Here is a 25,416-nt window from a genome sequence, read left to right on the forward strand (position 1 = left end):
CATGAGATGAGCCAATCTTTACATGTTTACCCAAAGGTTATGGGAGAAGTACTATAATATTTCAGTACTACAGTGTTCTTTTTATACTCCAGAGAAGCAAGGACAACTATGCACTGTATTGTTTAGGGTAGGCAGCAAGCAATGTTTGGGCTTCTTCTTCTGCAAAATGAAGGCCTCTTATTTCTGGAAGAGTCTTTCTTTCAAAAGACTCTTGCTTATAGGTGATGATTTTTCCCCAGCAAGTCTCTGTGCTACACTGGTCTAGAAGGTTCCTTTGGAGCAGCATTTTAGGAGTGCAAAGGGCTGTAAAAGGGAAGTTATTCTCTCCCATTTTCCAATGTGTGCATCAATGGAATTTATGGATCATGGGATTTGTGTACTCAAGCCAACTGAAACTATAATAAAAAAAAATGCCAGAATATTATAAGTGGAATTAATACATACAGTGTATTGCTCTGCATTGTCCTAAGCTATCTCCTTCCCTGGAGAAGATGCAGATTTGTAGAATTCAGCTAAATGCTCCTGTTCCATTTTCTAATCCCATTGATTGGCAAATAAGCCATTTATGTTCACTGGAGAACGGGCCACTGGCAAGGTCAAAGAATTCTGGCATGCACCTTAAGCAAAGTGCCCTTGATTTGTCCCTTGGATGGGTTTATATTTTACCAGTAACTTACATAACTAGACAATGAGGTAATTAGTCAATGGGTAGTACCAAATAAGCTAATGAGAAAATAGATTTCATACGGAAATCATAAAGATTGATTCTCAATAACAGATCAGGAATTTCAGCAGAATGACACCTGAAAGGCTAAGAAGGAAAAGACATTTTTAATCAATTGAGAATGTAGCTTGGTTCATACCTTGTAAACAACCCTTCACCCAAACAAGAGGGAATGGCACCTAAAAAAGCAGACGAGAATTTTCAGTCATTGTGACAAAAATACTATGAAGCCCAATGTGATTCAGAAATAGTATTTTTTTTAAGGGATTCACTAATTAAACAATATAAAAATATGGAAAGAAATCAACTTAAAATTCTTATATTTTTGTATTCTTTAAAATGCATAGAAACAATCTGGGTTGATATTCTGTGCATATGTTTCTTAGACCTCATTACAAACAACCAATGCAAATCTAGACACAACTATTAATACAATTCTGTAACTGGAAATAAACGGAAAGAGGAAATAATAAAATCAAAAAGCACACATATATTTATATATTTACAAAAAAAAACTTCAGACAGAAAACTTGCAAAATTCTAAGAACCTATGAACAAACTATATGTGTATGATTGCGTGTGTGTGTTTAAATTTATATGCCGCCTGACTCCAGTAACTCCTCCATGTTACTCCTCTACAAATTTACAAAAGTGAAATAACTTGATATACCCATTTTTTTCTTCAAAATATTCCTCAAGGAAAAAAACATAGAAAGAAGAAATCAATATAATAGTTTCACCTCTTAAATCCAGGACTATCAAAGGCTTTTAAACACTGGTTGAATTCACACACCACATTAAGCCATAATGTGGTTTGTTTGGTTTTATTTATAAATAAAAGTGTGTATGTGGCCCTATCACCCAGCCCCACAATCACTTTGTACCAACAATCACTGTGGACCGAGAAATGGCAAAACATCCATAAAAAGAGTGTTTAAAACATAACAACTATAAAATGTAAATTAAAACAGTAACATCAAAAATTCTTGATAAATTGAAGTTGAAGCAGGCCCTCATCTTGTTACTGTTTAGGAGACAGATTAAAATATATATATATGTATTTATTTTAATAAATAATCTGTCTCCTAAACAGTAACAAGATGAGGGCCTACTTCAACTCCACTGGCAATTTATTCCATTATTAAAGGCCCATCACAGAAATAGCAGAATGTCAAATTAGATAGGTTTGGGGCAGAATGTGTAAAAGATGCCCCATTGGAGACCTGAGAATGAAAGACAGATTGACCAAAAGTAGATGATCCAAACTGAGCACCATGAATTGGAATTTGAAAGAGACAGGGAACCAGCAGACCTGTTTCAACATAGGCAGATTTTATTCTACCAAATTTGTACCCTGCTACAGTCCCAAGTGACTCTTGCTGGTTCACAGGAATACAAATGCAATTAAAATATCCACAGTTGAATTAAAACTAATATAAAACACATTTCAATAATAAGAATTAGAACATGGCATAAAAAACTCAGCAGCCATCAGACACACCCCACCTAACCTCTGGCATCATACCTCAAACACCCTCTGGAAAGACTCTGTCTACAATACCTACTACTGTGGTGTTGGAGGAAAATTCTGAGAGTGCCTTGGACTGCAAGAAGATCAAACCAGTCCATCCTCCAGGAAATAAAGCCAGACTGCTCACTTGAGGGAATGATATTAAAGGCAAAACTGAAATACTTTGGCCACATAATGAGAAGACAGGACACCCTGGAGAAGATGCTGATGCGAGGGAGAGTGGAAGGCAAAAGGAAGAGGGGCTGACCAAAGGCAAGATGGATGGATGATATTCTAGAGGTGACGGACTTGTCCCTGGGGGAGCTGGGGGTGTCGACGACCGAGAAGAAGCTCTGGTGTGGGCTGGTCCATGAAGTCACGAAGAGTTGGAAGCGACTAAATGAATAACAACAACAACAATACCTACTAGAAAGCTATCGGAGTAGAGGCTGGTCTAATCTCCACTGGGGGGGCATTCCAGAGACCAGCACTGCTACCAAAAGCAGCACCTTTGAGCCTCAATGCCCTGTCATCTCCCAAAAGTGGGGAACTACCAGCTGATTCTCCTGGCCAGATTTAATAATCTAGGCCAATTCTAGTGCAAAAATGCGGTCCTGCAGGTAACTTGGTGCCAAGCTATATAGGGATTTATAGGTCAAGATCAACACTTTAAATGCATTATTTATTTATCCCCCCCACACAACTTGGTGCCACCCAATCCCCCATGACTGCACCTGGAGGCCAGTTAACACTTGAGCTGCTGCTGTATCTTCTGAGTGGTCTTTAAAGGCAGCTCCACATACATTGCATTGCCATAGATCATGTAAGGGGGGACAAGGGCATAAGTCACTGTTGCCAGGTCCTCCTGCCCCAAGTGGGACTGCAACCGGCATATCAGCACAAGCTGGACAAAGGTTCCTCTTGCCATGGCCCCTACCTGCACACAGATCTGCTCCTTCAGGACAAATCCTTCCCCATCATGAGACCGCACTGAGGGATACAGAAAATCTCAGTGGATAAACAGCAACTCTCTCTTTCTGGGATTTAATTTCAGTTTGTTCTTTCCCATCCAGACTCTCACAGCCTCCAAGTATTGAATCAAGGTTCAGTGGCATCACTGATGTGGCCTGGGTCAGCTGCAATTTCTGGACCACATTCAAGGCCCTCCCCACAAAGACTGCAAATAATTCATCTTTGATATTATCAGTGCATGCCATGTCTCCCTCCTCCAGTCAAAGCCAGTACCCTTCCTTTGCCATTGATGATAAAAGAAAAACAGAAAAATAACTACTCTCCTTCAGTGCAACCAACAGCACTATCTTCTAGCCCCAACTTCATCCTATCCCAGCGCTTGGGAAGATTTTAGGTCCAGATGGACCAGATCTGGCTTACCTACTACACTAGATGTCTGATGTGTTTATCTTTACCAGTCATAAATTAGAAGCACCCACTTGTATTAAGAAGCTAACACATAGTAAAGTTCTAATAAAGAATGACTTCGCTTCAAGTTCCTACTCATGATAATTCTTCCCAGCTGACAGATAGGCAAAGAATAACAAACTCGAGCAGAAAAGCCTGTGTTTTCCAGTGAATTTGATTCCTCTGTCTTGCCTCCATCTGGATTCTTAGATGTTGGCCTTTAAAAAAATTATTTATCTGTTAAACATATTTGTATGTCGTTGCAATTAAAAACAACTTTTGGCAGCCTGGGCTAGAAGCAGAAATTAAGACCCTGTCCTGGCACAGTTGTTCCGATTGTAGACCCAGATTCTGTTTTCCTGCTGGTACTTATGTATGGCTTCTCAGGTTCCAAGACAACCAATTCCTCCATTTGGTTCTGGGCTCTGACTTTGGAGCAGTTTTAGCTGTTTTGCCTCCATTGCGGTCAGGGCCGCATCTGGGGGGGGTGGGGGGGCAACCGGGGCATGTGCCCCAGGTGCTGCGCTGGGGGGGTGCCAAAATGAGCCCTGGGGGGCGCCAAAATGAGTGCTGGGGGGTGCCAAAATGAGCACTGGGGGGGCGCCAAAATGAGTGCTGGGGGGGCGCCAAAATGGGCACGGAATCCATGTTTGCCCCGGGTGACACAGACCCTAGTTGCGGCCCTGATTGCGGTCAGTGGGGCGTGAGTGGGGGCAAAATCACCCCCCACACTTTCAGCCCTGAATGGTACAAGCCAGCTGGACGGGGTAATGAATCTGCTGCTTCACTCTTCTCCTGCCTCATCTATTTAAGATAATTCTGTAAGCTCTTCACTGCCAGGTGATAAGTTGGTAGAGATGGGTAGACCTTTTTTTAAAGAAGGGGAGGATATTCATGCAGACATATATACCTACCCCAGTATTCCCTTTTGGTGTAAATAATGCTATGCCAAGGGGGGGGGAAAGCAAAAGTAATATAGTAAGTAAAAGAAATTAAAGGCATGGGAAGGAATAGAAAATGAAATCTGGCTAAATCTATATACACCAAGAACATTCACTATACCTCTCCATATTTGTCTTTCAATTCACCTTCTCTCTCTACACCTTTCCAAATCATCCCTTCTCTTATTCTTCCAACTCCTCACCTCTTTCTTTTTGAGGCTCTGATCAACTCTACCTTTCCCTTCCTTTTAATGCATTCCCTCTTTCTCCCTATATTTGTTTGGCAATTTGATCCTCATTCATTTTCTCTATATCACCAAATCACCTCAGTGTAAGTTGTTTCATACTGGTTTCTCACTTTTGTATTCAAGCTACATTAATTTATAATCTGTTCATTCTTGACACTACCTCTTCTTGTTTTACTACACAGACTCCTTAAGTACCTCATTCCCTCTGCATTTACCTTTCATGTTTCTCCTGACATTCTCAACTCTAACTGCCATATAACAAAGTCGGCATAACCATGCTGTTATATGCAGACAGTTTTGCTTTTTCAACAAACTTTAATTCATCATTACAGACCACACATTACCCTCTTAGTTTTACCATCATTCGCATGTCTTAACATTTCACTATCCATTTGTCTATTTTTAACAAACAAAACAGGTTTACAAATTCATTTACTTGCTCTAATCCTAGCTCTTTTCAATTCCATAAGCTAGTTTATTTTTATGAATTTTTCTGTAATCAGGTATCAAATTTTATTAAGTCATTCCTTAATTAAAAATGATACTATTTTGCAAACATCTCTAGGAATTCTCAGTAAAGCATGAAACCCTTTTTTAAAACCCTTTTTTTAAAGGAGCACTGTATTTCTTAAAGGCCAGAAACCTTGTTTAGATACTCCTGTGACTAGTAGCTACATCCCTCATTTTCTTTCTTACTCCAAAATGAATCCCACTTACATTGGGAATTGAAGATGAGCAACAGGAAGACTTTAGTCACATCAGTACACTGCATCATGCCTACAATGTACATTGCCAAAATACGGTCCATTTTGAAAATGTAAATATTGCCCACCTTTAGCAAAAGCTAAAAGACCCTATCTCCTCTTCTAATGCCCAAAACCAGGTTGGTACCTCTGTATTTATTTTTGTGTAACAAAGAAAGGAATATAGCTACTGGTGATGCTACATTTATTTATATTTCAAATTTTGTCATTGCCCATCTTGCACGAAGCGACTCTGGGCACTTTTGAAGGAACATCAATTTGATCTTAGGAATCATGGAATGTATGCAGTTTTGGTCTTGCACAATTTAGGATCAGACTAAAGAGATTAGGGAAGACCCACAGATCAGCTAGATATGAGCTCACTAATATTCCTAAGGAATATGCAGTGGAGGTGAAGAATCGATTTAAGGGACTGGACTTAGTAGATAGGGTCCCAGAAGAACTCTGGACAGAAGTCCGCAACATTGTTCAAGAGGCGGCAACAAAATACATCCCAAAGAAAGAGAAAACCAAGAAGGCAAAATGGCTGTCTGCTGAGACACTAGAAGTAGCCCAAGAAAGAAGGAAAGCAAAAGGCAACAGTGATAGGGGGAGATATGCCCAATTAAATGCAAAATTCCAGAGGTTAGCCAGAAGAGATAAGGAATTATTTTTAAACAAGCAATGCGCGGAAGTGGAAGAAGAAAATAGAATAGGAAGGACAAGAGACCTCTTCCAGAAAATTAGAAACATTGGAGGTAAATTCCAGGCAAAAGTGGGTATGATCAAAAACAAAGATGGCAAGGACCTAACAAAAGAAGAAGAGATCAAGAAAAGGTGGCAAGAATATACAGAAGACCTGTATAGGAAGGATAACAATATTGAGGATAGCTTTGACGGTGTGGTCAGTGAGCTAGAGCCAGACATCCTGAAGAGTGAGGTTGAATGGGCCTTAAGAAGCATTGCTAATAACAAGGCAGCAGGAGACGACGGCATCCCAGCTGAACTGTTCAAAATCTTGCAAGATGATGCTGTCAAGGTAATGCATGCTATATGCCAGCAAATTTGAAAAACACAAGAATGGCCATCAGATTGGAAAAAATCAACTTATATCCCCATACCAAAAAAGGGAAACACTAAAGAATGTTCAAACTATCGAACAGTGGCACTCATTTCACATGCCAGTAAGGTAATGCTCAAGATCCTGCAAGGTAGACTTCAGCAGTTCATGGAGCGAGAATTGCCAGATGTACAAGCTGGGTTTAGAAAAGGCAGAGGAACTAGAGACCAAATTGCCAATATCCGCTGGATAATGGAAAAAGCCAGGGAGTTTCAGAAAAACATCTATTTCTGTTTTATTGACTATTCTAAAGCCTTTGACTGTGTGGACCATAACAAACTGTGGCAAGTTCTTAGTGGTATGGGGATACCAAGTCATCTTGTATGCCTCCTGAAGAATCTGTATAACGACCAAGTAGCAACAGTAAGAACAGACCACGGAACAACGGACTGGTTTAAGATTGGGAAAGGAGTACGGCAGGGCTGTATACTCTCACCCTACCTATTCAACTTGTACGCAGAACACATCATGCGACAAGCTGGCCTTGAGGAATCCAAGGCTGGAGTTAAAATCTCTGGAAGGAACATTAACAATCTCAGATATGCAGATGATACCACTTTGATGGCTGAAAGTGAAGAGGAACTGAGGAGCCTTATGATGAAGGTGAAAGAAGAAAGTGCAAAAGCTGGTTTGCAGCTAAACCTCAAAAAAACCAAGATTATGGCAACCAGCTTGATTGATAACTGGCAAATAGAGGGAGAAAATGTAGAAGCAGTGAAAGACTTTGTATTCCTAGGTGCAAAGATTACTGCAGATGCTGACTGCAGTCAGGAAATCAGAAGACGCTTAATCCTTGGAAGAAGAGCAATGACAAATCTCGATAAAATAGTTAAGAGCAGAGACATCACACTGACAACAAAGGCCCGCATAGTTAAAGCAATGGTGTTCCCTGTAGTAACATATGGCTGCGAGAGCTGGACCATAAGGAAGGCTGAGCGAAGGAAGATCGATGCTTTGGAACTGTGGTGTTGGAGGAAAATTCTGAGAGTGCCTCGGACTGCAAGAAGATCAAACCAGTCCATCCTCCAGGAAATAAAGCCAGACTGCTCACTTGAGGGAACGATATTAAAGGCAAAACTGAAATACTTTGGCCACATAATGAGAGGACACCCTGGAGAAGATGCTGATGCTAGGGAGAGTGGAGGGCAAAAGGAAGAGGGGCCGACCAAGGGCAAGGTGGATGGATGATATTCTAGAGGTGACGGAATCGTCCCTGAGGGAGCTGGGGGTGTTGACGACCGACAGGAAGCTCTGGCGTGGGCTGGTCCATGAAGTCACAAAGAGTCGGAAGCGACTAAACGAATAAACAACAACAATGCAGTTTTGGAAACCTTGAAATACACCCATTATTTATTTTCTGATTTATAAACCTCTCAAACTATGTGGGCCTTGAAAAAGCAACATGAAACACAGTTGTTCAATGTTAGAAGTGTTTTGGGCTTGGAAGAATTTGCCTGAGGGTTTCTTTGGAGCTCTGCTCAAGATAAGTTGAACCCTTTTTTCCCCCGAGTTGGAGTTTTCTATACCTTTCGTTGCCATTCATTGGTTGTCGGGATTGTTTCAGCCCAGATCTAATAGCTAAATATTGAGATTAGGGGAATATTTCTCTGCATTCCACTACTGAAAGCTACCCAGTATACAGAAGCGACAGAAGAGCCACAATCAAATGATCACTCTGAATATGGAATTCATCCTCCTCCCCACCAGAGGTTTGGTTAACTCTGACATTGGTTTTATTTCAACGGCAGGCTGTGATCTGATTACTGAGCTTTACTAAGTAAAGTTATAAGTGCTTTAATTTATTAGTGTTGATTTCACACTGTTGTAATTCTTATTGGCTTGTGGATTTTCGTTTATGCCTATTAGTCTTAGAACATGGTCGTACCAGGCTGACCTTGTCTGGAGTAGGAAGTTTAACAGAATTTGGCCTGGTTAGGACCAGGAAATCCCAGAGCTTTGGGCTAAACTGAGAAATATCCTAGAATATGGCAGTAGTAAATTACTTGCATACTGTTGTCCAAGAAAGCTGCATGATTGTATCAAGCTCAAGCCAAGGGAGTCTTTACTTTTTGCCTATTAGTAAATTGTTTCATTGGTTATACAGTACCAGATCCTGGAATCAATTGTTGTTGGCTAGATTAGAAATATTTTAACTAAATAAATAATTCCCAAACAACATTCCATATTTTTACCCTCCTGTGAACCCATATATAAAGAGAATATTGATGTTTCAATAAAGGCAGAGTTATTTAACATATTTACATTTTGTTGGTTTTTCTCTGCAGTTATTTTCTGTATCTTCTCCTGTCCTTTGAGGAACAGTATTCCTTCTGGAAAGCAGAGATCCAATTAGGTATGTATTTGAATACGGTATGTATGCATATGTATTTGTATGCTGTATTGCAATTGTTCTTTCCGTGAATGTGTCTGTAATAGGAACAAATAAGTTTACAATTTAATTCAGAAAAAATAAAATAGAAAAACAGCAAAGTAGGTAGATACTTAAGTCTGTGTTTGTGAAAGTTGTGTATTGTGCTAATTGTGTACCTTGGCCAGTGATTCCCAAACTGCAGTGTGTAAGAAACAAAAGCGTGCCTAGAAAAAATGCTTGAATTCATCACTGTCCTCCAAGGTTGTTAGTATATTATAAGAAGCATTACTTTCTCTTGTTTCTGCCCATATATGGGCAATTGCATCATCATAACAAATAAAGAATGGCTTGTACTGCAGTTAACAAGAAGGAGGAATTTCATAAACATTAATGTTGTTCAAGCAGCATATCTTGTATCTTAGTGATGCACAACTTCACCATATTTGAAACTACATTTGTCTAGATGGCTTGAAAACCACCTTTCAACCTTACGTTTCTGTGAAAGGGGAGAAAATAGAACCAAATATCAGTTTGGCAATCCCTAAGCACAAGGGAGTATTCTTGCAACTTTTTAAATGTAACAGTACAGTAAATATTACATCTCCTCCCTTGCGGGGAAGATGGGCGGTGATAAATTTGATAAATAAATAAATTGATAAATAAATAAATTATATTGTTAAAATTTTAATCTGCCTTCAGAATATACTCCAGTCCGAATCCAGAAAATGTTCTCCATATATCAGACATTTGTGAAACACTGGTTTATGTTGGGTCTGTTCCCCATCATATGTTATGAATATAAAATTAAGATAAGTTATGTATGAAAATGCAGTAGGCATTAAAAGTGTCTAATGTGATAGATACTTTTGCATGTATCAAAAAGCATTTATAGGTTTTGTTGGACCTTCATTATTTTGTTTAATGAATATATGTGCTTTTCTTCAATGAATATATCCAAGGCAATTCACATAGAAAAGTTACCCATTGTTTCAATAAGGAAACAGGTCATCTGAAGCCTTTACAACTAATTTTCTGTTTGTACTAACATTAGTGAAGTTAATGTGTTAGGAATAGGAAGTTGGCCTATTAAATCTACACTAGAAGTGTTTAAAATTATGACACACACCATTATTTTAACATATGTTTTGCTAGATTGCTTTGCTAGAAATGGATCATTTAGTTTTGCAGTCCCTAGTAAGCAGTGTTCAACTCACTGACTTAACACTTGAAATACAATCAAATAATTTCAGGCTGTAACTACACATAACATTATTTGAGTTTTTTTTTAATTAATAAAAAAATAAATCTATTTTGAATCAGCACTGCAGTCAGCAGAGATAGGGAAGTTTAATTCTTTTATCCCCAGGCATGAGTTTGTCAAAAATTGCCCTGAGTTTAATCAGAAAGGAGAAAAAAATCTCCCACTGGTGCCAGTGAGATGTTTTGTTTTGTTTTTCTTGCTGTGAATTGCTTTGTGGGGTAAGATTTTTTAAAATAAAACTCAGTAATGGAGAAAAAGGGTTAAACTTGTGGTTGAGTCCTGTGTGCTATGATTTTGAGTCAAAATACTCTGGTCAATATTGCTATATTTCTTTTTTAATCCACAAAGCGCTAGTACTTAGAATGTTACATTTGTTATGTCCATCACTGAGTTGATACAGTTCAATTTTCAATTTTGACACAGTATAAAACATTACGGCTGGTTCCCATATGTATGCAAGTTCTTGTTGGTTGATGACTCATTACTGAACATGTAAACTGACTCTGCTGAAAAGCAGTGGATTTGAGATGGCTTGTCATTTGCGGTTGGCTGGATTTTTTTTTCCTTACATAAACATTTGTGATTTTACCTAAGAACATACATTTGTCAACTTCTGAAGGAATGTTAAAAATTAAACAGGATGATCTAATATTGTCATATCTGGAGACATAAAAAAAAGGGGGTCTCTGGCAGTAGGCTCTGGAAGATGTAGTTGGTCAGTCAGGAGCTGTGCAACTCCATCCTGCAGTTTGAGCATCTGATAACTACATTGGTTTCCTTCACTTTGTTGCTGCAGCTCTCAATGACATTGGACAATGATTGCATTGATTCCATTGCATTGTCTCAATGGCAGTTTTAAAGGGAAAAGAGCCTCTAGTTTACTTGGCTCACAATTCTAACCACAACATCAGGGAATAAGCATTTTTTCATGGGAGGGCTTCATTTGCAGAAACAAGTCCTGCTTCTAGTTTATTAAGTAGGACAGTGCAATATTATCTTTTTTTTTAATTTATTTTCTGTCCTGCCTTTATTATTTTTATAAATAACTCAAGGAGGGGAACATACGTATTGCTCCTTCCTCCTCCTATTTTCCCCACAACAACAACCCTGTGAGGGGAGTTGGGCTGAGAGAGAGCAACTGGCCCAAGGACACCCAGCCGGCTTTCATGCCTAAGGTGGTACTAGAACTCACAGTCCCCTGGTTTCTAGCCCGTTGCCTTAACCACTAGACCAAACTGGCTCTGAAACCATTCCTTAAAGAATCTGGACTATCGAAAATCACAGCATAAGTAACCCATATCTGTTAATTTAGCAACATCTCTTTGTAAGTTCCTCTTTTTAAATATCAATATTGTACCAGCTTTGCTATATAAAATCTTTGGAGAAGCTTTCATGGCAGTTTGCTATTGAGAAACATAGGTGGATTCAAATTATGTTCGCCACTCTCTCTATTCATAATGACGTTTGCAGTCATCAGATAATGATAATGATTAAGTTATAGCTAGTATGTTGGAAGAAAAGATAGCAGGATGTGTATGCTACTGCAAGTCACAAATTATTCAAAAAATATTAGGGACTGTTGATATGTGATAGGAATATTAACTCCTGAAAAGGATTTCCACACCAGGACCCTGAGCCAATTTGGAACTAATGTTGTGCTTCTGTGATCACACAAGGTTGGCTATGTTTGAGAGCTGAGCTGACTTATTTCTGACACAACTACAAGACATTGGAAACTGCAGTAAAATCAGGTTGTCTTTTAATGCTGCAGGTTTGTGAGTCTTGTGGGCAGTCTATTTCCTCATTTGCAAATATTCTGTCACCATCCCTTCTAGCTTCTAGACTTTAGGTTTTTCAAGTGGAATAGTATTTGGCCCCACTTCAGCTCCCTCTTACACTGTATGAATGATTGGGCTTCTTTTTGTATGTGGACATTAAAAACATGTTTTATACTGCCAAACTCAAAAGCAATTCCCAGTAGTTTACATCATAAAGCATGCAACACATGTGTTGGAAGGATATGGGGCAAGGAGGGACAGGTGGAGATGCCAACAATTTATTTCTCTTTTGTGTGGATGAAGAGATTTTTTTCCCCAAAGGACCTGTGTCAGCTTGGATCAAGCCAGTAATTTTTGTGAAGTTGGTAGTTTCAAGAAGGCCATGGATGGTCTTGAGATAGTTTTTGAAAGACTAGGGAGAATTAGTGGTTAGATGCAAGTGTTCAGAGAATCCTCATTTTAAATCTTGCTTTCTTTTTTTTAAGAAAGCAAAAACTGCAGAACTCCCCTTCCCCTGGGATGGCAATCTCCTACCCTTTTTGCCTTCCAGAAGGCCATGAAGGGCTGGCATTAGGATAGGGTAAGGTTGGAGCCCAAGGGCTGTTTAGTTTGATGCAGTGGATATGATGGGTTAGGCACCTGTTTGTTTGTTTTTTGTTTGTTTTTCTATTGGGGGGTGTTACTGTTCCTTATTTTATTGTGGTGGTCAGCCACCCAGTGTTGTGTTCTACAAAATGGGCAGCCATATAAATCTTTTCAATACATAAATAAATAAATAAAAATTATATTGCACCATTCAGAACAAAGTTTTCCTATTATGTCTTCTGAGCACTTTAAAAGGGCAATTTAAAATTTGTGATTTGATTTAAAACTTCTCCTGGTTTCCAGGCGTCATGGGAGGGATACTAATGTAGTGACACCATTGGAGGGAATGGGACTGAAATGCCAACCCATTTTTGATGGGGTTTGACAGTTGGTATGCTTTTAGAGCAGATTATTTTCAGCAGGTAGACTTAAAATTAATATTAAAACTTTTTTATTTTTATCCCGCCTTTATTATTTTTTATAAATAAAGGCGGCAAACATACCTAATATTCCTTCCTCCTCCTATTTTCCCGACAACAACAACCCTGTGAGGTGAGTTGGGCTGAGAGAGAGAGACTGGCCCAAGGTCACCCAGCCGGCTGTCATGCCTAAGGCGGGACTAGAACTCACTGTCTCCTGGTTTCCAGCCCAGCACCTTAACTACTAGACCAAACCAGCTCAAAACTTAAAACTTAAAGCTTAAAACGTACATAAGAAACAATAAAATGCCAATGAATGCTTCCAAAATTACATAGCTATTAGCCAGTTGGCATTTAGCAACCCTTTTTGTTTTTCATCATACTATAATGCTGCTGGGAAAATGGAACATGATTGAATTAAGCTTAGTGGAAGCTTACCACTATTTTCATTCTCAACAAAAAAAAGAAGCTGCATGATCTTGTGGGGCTGGAGGTGGCACTAAAACTCGGGTTTGGGAGTCAAATGTGGGATATAGTTTGTTTACCTCTGTGTTAAGGGGCACATCAAGCAAAAACATGATAAATAAATCACATTATGGCTTAATACAATGTTTAAACATCAAGTGATCTTGGATCTCGGTTATTTTACAAAGTAACTTAAAGGACAAAAAGTACAGGACAGAAGGGTTTGGACCACCTTGAACTCATGGGTTCTTCCAACATATGCAGAAGATTTTAAAAATGAGCCTATTTTAATGGTTGAGATTATACAATTTATTTAAAAGGAGGCAAAGGAACAGTATTTTTTGACATAAAGCAATTTACTTATTCTGCCATTTAATTATGACAACCTGTTTAGAGAAATAATTCAGATCAGTCCTACCAGAATGTTATATCTCAGAGTGGTATCAAGTGCATGAACAAAGGGAAGTCAGTCAGAGATTCTATTCCTAAGGTGAAGACAAACTTTTGGTCCTGGTAACAAGGATTGGGGGTTTTGGCCAGAATTACTATGTCCATTTTAAAGAAGAGTCACTTAAAACAAGAGAGCTATAATCTTAAGTCTTAATAGAACTTTATGGTCATTCTGCAGCTGTCTAGAAAAAAAATCCTGCACCTTATTAAAATTATTCTGATAATTGAAGTTTGTGTGTGAGAGAGAGAGAAAGAAAAGAGAGAGAGAGAGAGATCCAGTGAGCAAAGCTCCAGAGTGGGAAACTATCAGTAATGGAAAAATCCATCTTTGTTCTAAATCTGAATGCAATTTCTCTTCCATTACAATAGTCTAATTGAGGCTGACTTGAGGACTAATTTATATTCAATAAATTTGAACCGGTGCTCTAAAACCTTCAATTCTTGTTATAAACATGATGGTTTGTGTAACTCCCATTTTAATAAATTTAGATTGCAGTAGCAATATTGGGTTGATTATAGTCCGAGCATTAATAGCATACCACAAGTGTTGTTATCCTAGACTTGCAAATTAAGTTCCTCTGAATTGAAAGAATAGGACTTCTTTCAAGTAAACGGTTAGAATTAAAATTAGAACTCATTGACTGATTTCAGAAATGTAAAGTGTACTAAAAGTTAAATGCATTATAGAAACAAATGTTATGAGCTTTGTAGACTTACAAAAGTAATTCTGTAACAGTTTAAACATGGTCTCCCACTTTTCTGATTTTACTCCTGATGTACTGATTTTTAAGATGAGGAGTGTATTTGACAGTGGTAATGCTAGTATCACGCATATCATATTCTAGGCAACTTGTAAATACTGCATGAGAAATTCTCCTGCCCATGTGGGCTCATAGCTAGTGCAGGACTTAGCTAACCTTGTTTGGGCTGAGAAGCTAAGCAGGATCCATCTCATTACTTCTTAGATGAGAGACTACCATGGAATACCAAGGCTGAAGATTTATTTATTTATTAAATTTATATCACCGCCCATCTCCCCCAATGGGGGACTCTGGGCGGTTTACAATAAATAGCATTAAAACATAGCCAGATAAAAATTACATAAAAATATACATAAAAACAAATGTAAAATCCAGGTGGAAATGGATCACTGAGCGGTGCTATGGCGCCAGCCATCCCCAGGTGGAGCTATCTCCCTCCCCCTCCCAAGCAAGGCAGCAGAACCAGGTCTTAAGTTTCTTCCGGAAGTCTGAGAGTGAGGAAATCTGTCTCAATGCCGGGGGCAAGATGTTCCAAAGGGCGGGCGCCACTGCAGAGAAGGCTCACCTCCTGGACCCCGCTAGATGAAATTCCTTTGCTGATGGGGTCCGTAGCATGCCCTCCCTGCCTGACCGGGTGGGACGGGTCGATGTTATGGGGACGAGACAGTCCCTCAGGTACCCTGGTCCCATGCCATGTAGGGCTTTAAAGGTGATAACCAACACCTTGAATTGGACCTGGAAGCAAACTGGTACCCAATGCAGCTCACGTAACCTTGGTGTCACATGGGCTGATTTTACAGCCCCAATAACTGTCCGCTCCGCCACATTCTGGATCAGCTATTGTCCAATGACCAGAAAAACTCTGGAACAAGTTTGACAGCTTCCAGCACCATAGAGGCTGCATCACCGGCATGCTCTAATGGCAACTTTCCATTTTTGTAGAGAGATGAAACTGCACATAATTAGGAGTGGTGGAATTGGAAAGGGCAGACATTATGCTGAACATAGATATCAGCTATGCAGGCAACATAGGCTGCCCTATTTCTTCTGGGTCCTCTGGTCAAGCATAAGTTTTGCAGATAGAAACAGCATCATGTGCATGTATGTTGTTTGTATTAGATTCTATGCACAAACTCACCAGATCATCAATACCTGAAAGAACATATCTCAGGAAGCACATGACATGGGATAGAATCACTCCATTAACTCTTTCTGTGCTAGCACAGCATTCCATTACATTTTTTATAATTGTTTAGCACTGACTCTGACGGAGAGGGAGAACTATACAGCCAAACAATAAATCAGCATTAAATTCAGTACACATCATTCATGTCATACTATCATTCATTTTCCTTAATAAAATTCATTGAAAATGTGGATAATGCCGTTAAACATATGGCTGCTGATTTAGCCCATTAATATTTTGACTCAAACTACTGAAACTTGTAGGTAGGCAAAGAATTAAATTTGACTCAAACTACTGAAACTTGTGGGCAGGCAGAGACTTAAATGTAGCCTCATTTTACTACTCATTTTCATCAGCAGCCTCAGGAAAATGGAAGAGAAGGCTTTCTTAATCTGTTTTACCTTCTCATGTTTTTGATAAATCATCTTGCCATTTAATAGGAAATGACTGGTTGGTGAATGCTTACACTCTAAAGGAAGCAAATAGGAAAATCAGTTCAGAGGTCTGTCTTCTAAGCTTTTGTTAATAATTGTGCATATTGCTAGGTCAGATCCTATTAAGTTTAAACTCTAAGTATTGAGAAAATTCACATTTTGGGGGAGCATGGAAGGCCAAAGCCATCACCTTCTGTGCCTTTAAGCAGGATTAGACCCCATTATGGGCAATTACAGGAGGGCAAGAGAGTGACATAAGTGATGAAACATATGTCATGTCATGATGCAAATATTGGGACTTATTTACCTGTGTAGACATTGAGATACAATTACATAAGGCTAGGATTTGTGTCATGATGTCACCGTTCATGTGTTGTCAATTTTGCATCATTGGGGGTTGCAATCACTAAAGGGACTATTTATTTATTTATTTATTAAATTTCTATCACTGCCCATCTCCCCCAAAAGGGGAGAAACTAATCATGTATTTATATGCTCTTTGCCCAGATGTTTTAGTTTCATAGTTAATAGAGGCCTAATTTAAAGCTCCATTGTGAGATTTTAACATTTTCTATATTGCATTAATTTCTATATATGTAAATGTGAACATTCACCATGTTTCCACATTGTTTAGATTTTTCCCTTAGCAGGATATTTCAATACTGATATACCTTTTTGTCTGTTCACTATGCTACAAATATGTTCTGTGATGTATTGCAAGAAGTATATGGGTATCCAGTCCAGCAATCTGAAAATCTATGAATGATGCCAGTGAAACCTCTGATATTAACCTGTTTTTCTTAATGATACCTGTCCTTTAACATTACATTTTCAAAATGGTAATCAAATTATTGATCAACTCACAATTAACATATAACCTTGAAATGTAATTATCCATCAAAACCAAAAAATAAAAACTTTAAGGTGTGGATCAATTTAGACCTCTTATTTTACACTATTTCTTGAAAGTTTAGAATTTGGATTAATAATGGAGGCAAACTACTGTGAGGAATACATCAAAATAAACTTTTGGAAGGGACATTAATAAAAGAACTTGCTGATCTAACTCCAGAAGCAAGCTTTTCTTCTCCTCCTTTTCCAGATGATAGAAAAACAAAACTAGATTAAAGATTAGGAGAAATAAATTGCATATATCCTAGCTGTTTTGATAAGAGAAATATTTATTTCAGGGACTTATAAAAGTTATAAGATCTATAAATAAAAATTTATACCAGGAAAACTGACAGAGTTTGTTGTTTTTGTCATTTGTATAGAGAAACTACATGGGAAATGCACGATGTGTCATATCAAAATATTAAAATAAGTGTTATATCAAGGAAAGCATAAGACATCATATATAATAGCTGAAATGTTATTCTGAAACACATTTCTGGAGATATAGAAGATGATCAATTCTAACTCATGGTAGAGGTAATCTTACACTCATTTAAGTGGGCTTAACTTGGTAGTATTGAGTGCATTTAACTGTGCATTGGATGGTAGAAAGTGAAGACTGGGGTTCATGAAGTTCATGAAGGGTAGCAAGTAACAGCTGCCAAACACAAACAGGAGGAAGGGTTGTACTTTTTGTGATCATCAGTTGGTAGCAGTAGGGATTGAAGAAGCATTTTGCAAACCTGCATTAGAACAGGTAGATGATATTGTTAAATCCACATGAATGGTATACGTATGTGGTGCATCATCATCGGGCAGAGGATGGTTGCTGGTAATGACACATTTGTATCCTCAGCTTCATCTCTACTGAATAAGAAGATGATACAAGAACCTAGGACCTAATTCTGCTCCCACTGAGCTCCACAGTACCTCCCTTGTCGCCTTACAAATTTACGCACAATCATAATGCTGGAATATTGAGATGTGTATTGTTTTATCCCGTAGAAATCAATGCAGTATATTGTCCTAAATACAACAATGTTGAAAGTAATAGGCTGTGATCACACTATCCTAATATATTTAGCTATCCTCTGTAATTCTATATTGTTATAATTCTGTTGTAATTATATATAATTATAATGTTATAATTCTGAATTCAGTTTTACTGAGATCTATGCTCGATTAACTTCAGTCTGGATCTTGCCCAGATTTCATAGTTTTTACTGATGCAAAAGTATACATATCACCTGTAACAGATTTTTTAAAAATGGGAAAAAAACAAATCAGAAAGAAAGAGTGGTCAGGAAAAAGTAATAACAATCTCTACATTTTGAAAAGATACATAGACAGCATAAAGAGGTAAAAGATCTCTACCAGCCTCCTCATTTCAGAATTGGAAGTGCTGCTTCAACCATTAGATCTAACTCACAAACCAGCTGTACTGGGACTTTAAGAGGATGACTGGACAGACCTGAGGGCACAGGCAGATGATTGGATTAAAACAGGATCTATTGACAGAAAAGTATGCCAGCATAAAATTGCCTGCTTGACAGCCAAACCCTATTCTGTTTCAGTAATGAGGCTGGCAAAGAATGATGTCCCTGTAGCCTTAATGCAGAGACAGGTTCAAGAAAGCAACTGGTAGATTGCTTTCCAGCTTCATTTTCCCTCCCATCAAGCATCATCTGACAACAGGAAAAACAACCATCAGTAGCTTTTCTGAACATGTAGTGGTGTGGGGCTGGGTGAGTGTAGGTGGATGCTTTAAATACTATGTTTAGCCATTGTTAAACTGATGGGTCGCAAGTGTCAAGGAGGGATGCGGAAGAAGCAGGAGGGGATGCTCTGAGGAACATCAGGAGACCTTCTTCCCACTTCACCCTACATCCCTACAGCCTGCAACCTGTCAATAGGGCTAATGGCACTTAGGTGAGGTGGGAGGAAGTGACTGATAAAGCCAGACTCTGTCCTTGACCAATGCTGGGAGAAAATTGTCCAGCGGGCTCCTAGTGGCTGTGGCCAGCAGCACCCAGAGTGGGCAAAATGGCCCTGCTCACTCCACCAAAGTAATGAAAAGTAAAAACAAGGCCACGCAGACCTTCTTGTTGGCAAAAACACACTCATTAGTAACAAAGCCAGCAAAACACAGTTGTCAGAACCCTGCTCTCTTTCCTGGTTTGAATCAAACTTCTCTGTACCACAGGTCTACTCCTGTGTTTTAAAACATAGGTCTAGTGCTCATTCAACATGAAACCTTTGTCTATGTAAGGAGTCTGCACAATACTTGATATGTGCTTCAGAAAGTGCTGGTCGGGAGGCAATACATAAGCAGATGCCTCTATGGAAGCCAGTTGTTCATCCTCGCCTTATAGCCCATGGCAAAATGGCCATGGGGGGCAGTGCCCAGCAACCAGAAATGGAAGGTGAAGCCTATAGATGCTTAAAGCAATTAATAGAAGCTGGGTCGATCCGAGCTCTTGATTATATCAGCAGTCATGTCACTGATGAAGCCTGTTAGATTATATCCATGGCAAAATTTCTATTGGGAGAAGAAAAAAGATAATGTTAAGCTGCCTCAGTTGTGGGTTGGGGATGAAATGAAGGCAACATCATGAGGGCATGGCATATAAAAATGGTTACCAGGGCATGGCTGGGTGCAGGTAAAGCAGGGGTCCCCAACCCGCGGGCCGGTACTGGTCGTTGGCCTGTTAGGAACCAGGCCACACAGCTGGAGGTGAGCGGTGGGCGAGCAAGTGAATTTACAGTGTGAGTATTTACAGCCACTCCCCATCGCTCGCTAATATTACTGCCTGAGCTCCACCTCCTGTCACAGAAAGCAAGCCCATTGGCTGCTATCTCCAAATGGTGCGAAGAAAAAAAAATAAAAGGTCGGGGAAAAGAGGAAGTGCTTGAATCATCCCAAAACCACCACCACCCTCCCCAGTCCATGGAAAAATTGTCTTCCACAAAACCGGTCCCTGGTGCCAAGAAGGTTGGGATGCGCTGAGGTGGAGGGCTGTGAGCAGGAACTCTGAGATAACTTGCACCTTATATTTATTAAATGAAACCCAAAGTCTCAGATATTACCTCTGTTTCTTTTAATGCCTCATCTGAATTTTAGTACAAGGTTGTCCCAAAACACTTTGCTCTTCAAGCAAAGAACAAAACAACCTTGTTTCCACATTCCACATACAAGTAGTAGCTGGACCAAGTAGTTGAATTTACATCAATACTGTTGAAGGAACAGCCTCACCTGAAGCAGGAGGTTAGATTAAGGGGCCTTGGGACAAATTATGTGACATATCTAGTTGTATCCTCCCACAGAGGGACCAGCTGGAGAGGAACAGTTTAAGAAGATACTACTACTGCTCCTAAGTATCTCCCGTCTGAGGTAATTGCTTTCCTTTGTCCGATAGTATGGGTGATTCCAAAATAATAGGTTTTAAGCAGATTCAAAATCAGGAGGGACCAGTATCTGTAATTCCCAAGTGCAAAGTTAATTTAACAACAAAATAAAATGAAAGACAGATACTGTTTTTTAAGCTTTATGCAACAAATTTATGTAATTGTAACAAGACTAGAAAGCTTGAATTTCTTACTTAGCATTAATGTACAGAGTCAGAAAAATCTATTTCTTGAAGTTATTGCAATCTTATAGAATATAGCAATCACTTAGTCGTTCTTGAGAAGCAAATTCTCTGAACTTGAAAAAGAATTGCACTAGCATTTAAAAATTGTAAGAGCAATTTGCCCCAAAATAAACCTATGGAATTCTTTTTTAATGCACATAATGAACTTCTAAGAATATTTGAGTGGAATTGAAACTCAATGACTTTCTCTTAAAAGCAAGTCACTGTGGACCTTGATTGCTTTATGGCTAAAATGTATGGTGTATTATATGATACAGAAAGAAAAAGAGAACTAGCCTCAGAATTAATAGGAACTTGCCATTTGATTAATTTATCTTATTTATTTATTAATCAAATTTATCACCGCCCACCTCCCAAAAGGGATTCTGGGCGGTTTACAAAAAAACATAAATAAAAATATAAAACTGTAAACACTATAATACGTAATACAATAAATATAATAAAAACCTCGATGGCTGGATAATAATACCAGAGTACATACAAAATGCAAGGGCACTTTCTGTTTATTTTTAAAACTAAAAATAGAATTGAATGGCATTGCATTATTTGAAATGAAAACATTTAAGGGGAAAATCGTATGAAAACTTTCTTGAGAAGAAGCTACTTCCTTTGGATAGCTATGAAAGTGATAGCAATGTAAAATACCCCAAAGCAAGTATCTAATATCCTCTGATGGGAGGAGATGGACAGTGACAAATTTGATTGATTGATTGATAGATAGATAGATAGATAGATAGATAGATAGATAGATATATATAAATAAATAAATAAATAAATAAATAAATAAATAAATAAATAAATAAATAAATAAAATGAATCACCGGACCATTGGTAAGGTTCAAATCCTGCACCCAACTATCTGGCTGAACTCAGCAAGGATTACTTCTCAGTACACATAAATAGGGTTGCATTCAAATGGACTTATTTCTGAACAGATACTGTTGATTGACTGACTGATTGATCATATTTATATAGCTGCCCATCTCACAAGAAAGTGACTCCAAGTGGCATACAAAGTTATGGATAGGATTGCTGAGAAGACTGCAATTATCTGCATGTCTCCCCAAGACTGAGCCCTACTGAATGTACTTCTTATTTCTGAATAAGCATGCATAGGAATGCCTTGTTAAATAGCTTTTTGTTTTGAGTAAGACTGTCACAACTTTTTCAAAATACACTGTTTTCTGGCATTTCTTAGTGGAAATTAATTGTCCAGATTTCATAAAGCTAAAGCTCTATGCACAATGAAAGGATTTTTTCTAAAAATTGCATAAATAATAATAATTTTTTAAAAGGGGGGAGCTCATTTTTAACAGAATGGTTCCTATTTTTAAATTTTATATCTTTAAAAATTCCAGACCTAGTTATTATAATGTTTATGCAGTAATTTGTCTCTAAAAAGATACCAAAAATATTTTCTCCCAAAATACCACATGTGTAAGAATATTACTTGGCTACCTAGAATGCAGCAAAAGGACAATCCATACATTGTTCCCTAAATAATCTTAAAATGTAATTGATTTTTATATTAATTTGCTCAACTTATGTTTTCATTGATAGTATTAGGCTTACATTTGATAAAAGGATATAACTAAAGATTAGTATGAAAATTTCAATTGCAAAACACAAGAATATAAAAACATTTTGAAATGGTATTTGATTTTTTTCATTAACTATCATTAGCATTTTATATTATATATGTAGAATTTTAAAGAAAAAACTTTGAACTTTGACTATTATCCAATGTATGACTTGAATAGGAGTATCCTTTGCTGTTTCATTTATTCCAACCTAAATTTCTCATTAACAGTTACTTTTCAAGGCTAGTATAAGAAGGAGAATATACAATGTGAGTAACATAGTTACATAATTTAACTTCAAAGATAGAACTGGGTTCTATACTGGAATCAAGTAAAGGATATTTTTGTAAATGCTTTTTTCAAGTATTTCCTGGGCTTTGAATCTATTTTTTGTGTAACTTCTCAGATTTTTTTGTAACAAGAAAATGCAGTATATCCAAACCATGCTATGAAGAATAAATAAACCTGGCTATTAAATAGATGTGTGTTTAGTTTTTATATGCCTAATCATAAGATTATGGGATGACTCATTATCTATCTATCTATCTATCTATCTATCTATCTATCTATCTATCTATCTATCTATCTATCTATCTATCTATCTTCAACTCTTCAACCATATGTATATGATTAGAAAAACATTTTCCTACTGGATAACTTAAACTATAACTTTACCTCTCTTCCATTTAAAAGTTGGCTTCATACACACACACACACACACATATTCCTACCATGAAACCAAAAACAAGGCAAAGTAACATATAAACACCCTTTTCTTGTCTTTCCATGTAATAAGCTCTGCTATTTACAGAACGATATACTGGTAGGTTTAATTATCAAAAGCTAGTGTCACTTAAGTTTACAACAATGGAAACATTTGTTAATGTATCTAAGGATAACTGCTTCAATCTTTTCCAAATTAAAGGCCTTATTGTTTTCCAAATTAAATAGAGCATTATAATAGCAGGACAATAATAATATTTTGGATAGAGATCAAAATTATTAATTAAAATGTAATCTATCTATTGCATACTTGCAAATTTTACATGAGGAATGCCTGATCTATTTAAATTGATTGCAGTAATTAAGAAGTTTAGTAAATAATACTAAAATTATTTCTTCAACAAATGTCAGTGATCGTTACACCAGATGTTAAATAGTAGGTTTTGCATGAACCAAATGTATTGTTCAGATAGTATGATATATCAGATGGTAATATGATCAGATCCTGATTATAGAAATAACACGTTTTATGTTGTAAGGAAAAAAGAATAGATTTAAGAATAAAATTTTCCTGCTTTTTATGAAGTCAGCTTCTTTGGCATTTATAAACTAGGGCTCCAAGGATGAGCAGTGAGGCTTTTTCTCTTTCAGAAACATATCATTTCATACTGCAGTTTGCTTCTGAAAATTCCATTCATCTCAGTAACGATTGTGATTTTTTTTTAAAAAAGCATTTCTAAAAATAGTAAATTTTCCAAAAACAATAAATTGTAATGCAGAGAAATATTTAATTTGCATTGGGATCAAATGGATTTGCGTATGAGTCATGTATTTATATTATGAAACCAGGTATAACCAGTGTAATAGGGCTGCATTAGGACCATTATTATCTCTAGCTTGCCAGAAGTTTCAAATGGATCATTTTTTTTTAACATGTAGTAGTGTCTCAGTAGTAGAACTTACAAAATAATAAAGGATCCGGCTCATGAATGGGGTAGGCAAGTTCCATCTTATCAACTAAGTCTTCCACTTGGGTGAATATTACAAAATTATCTGGAATCACTGAACTAATTCACACATCACATGCCTCCTTCGATTTGGGCTTTGCACACAATGTAAATGCAATTTGTTTCATGAGCTAAAGCAGGTTTTAAGGACACAGGAGGGTCAGCAGTACATGGTGCTAAAGGAACTCAATTTTCTAAATAACATATGATGGTTTAAGTATATTAGATTCATGAGATAATGTATACTTAATGTTAACCTGCCATTGCTGGGATCACACACTGTGGTTAGTGACATATTAGCAAGTTATACCATGGTTTAGATAATGTGTGAATCCAGCCAATAATTCCAATGAATATGATTTGTTTGGTTTTGCATAGTATGAATAGCAATCCAACTACAGCATTATATGAGAACCAGGTCACCCCAGTGTATTAATCAAGCTATGATTGGAACATAAATATTATAGTTTAGCATTAAATGTTATGCCAAATTTGGACTAATGCCACTCTCTTTACAAAATTTGGCAGGAGTAAATCTACCAAAAGCAATTTAATTAGTTTTTCAGGAATCAGGTTTAAGACACTGACATAAAATGGAAGAACTGGTCTACAAACTGAATCTTAGGATCATAACACTATAGCCCAGTAGATTGTTTAGTTATACATAGACTGTGGTTTCTTTAATTTTGGCTTAGGGTGTTTTATGATTTATAGCTCAGAAAACCTAGTCAATTATTCAATAGCCAAGGTTAAACAAACTATTATTTTATTTGGTGTTTAAATATAGCCAGTATTTCAGTGTAGAACCAGTCTGATGATGGTTAAGACACCTGACTAGAAACTGGGAGACTGTGAGTTCTAGTCCTGCCTTAATCATGAGGCCAGCTGGGTGACCTTGGGCCAGTCACTTCTCTCAGCTCTAAGAAGGTGGCAATGGCAAATCACTTCTGAAAAATGTTGCCAAGAAAACTGCAAGGACATATCTAGGCAGTCACCAGGAATCAAGACTGACTGGAAGACATATACACACATACACAAAAGATCAGTACCATGACCAACTGGAAAATTGTGTGTGTGTGTGTATAGTATGTACATATGTAGGAAGGAAGTTTTGGAATAATAAGAGTTTATTGACTGTTTTCCTTTA

Source organism: Candoia aspera, chromosome 1 (genome assembly GCF_035149785.1).
Source record: "Candoia aspera isolate rCanAsp1 chromosome 1, rCanAsp1.hap2, whole genome shotgun sequence".
NCBI classification, from domain to species: Eukaryota; Metazoa; Chordata; class Lepidosauria; order Squamata; family Boidae; genus Candoia; species Candoia aspera.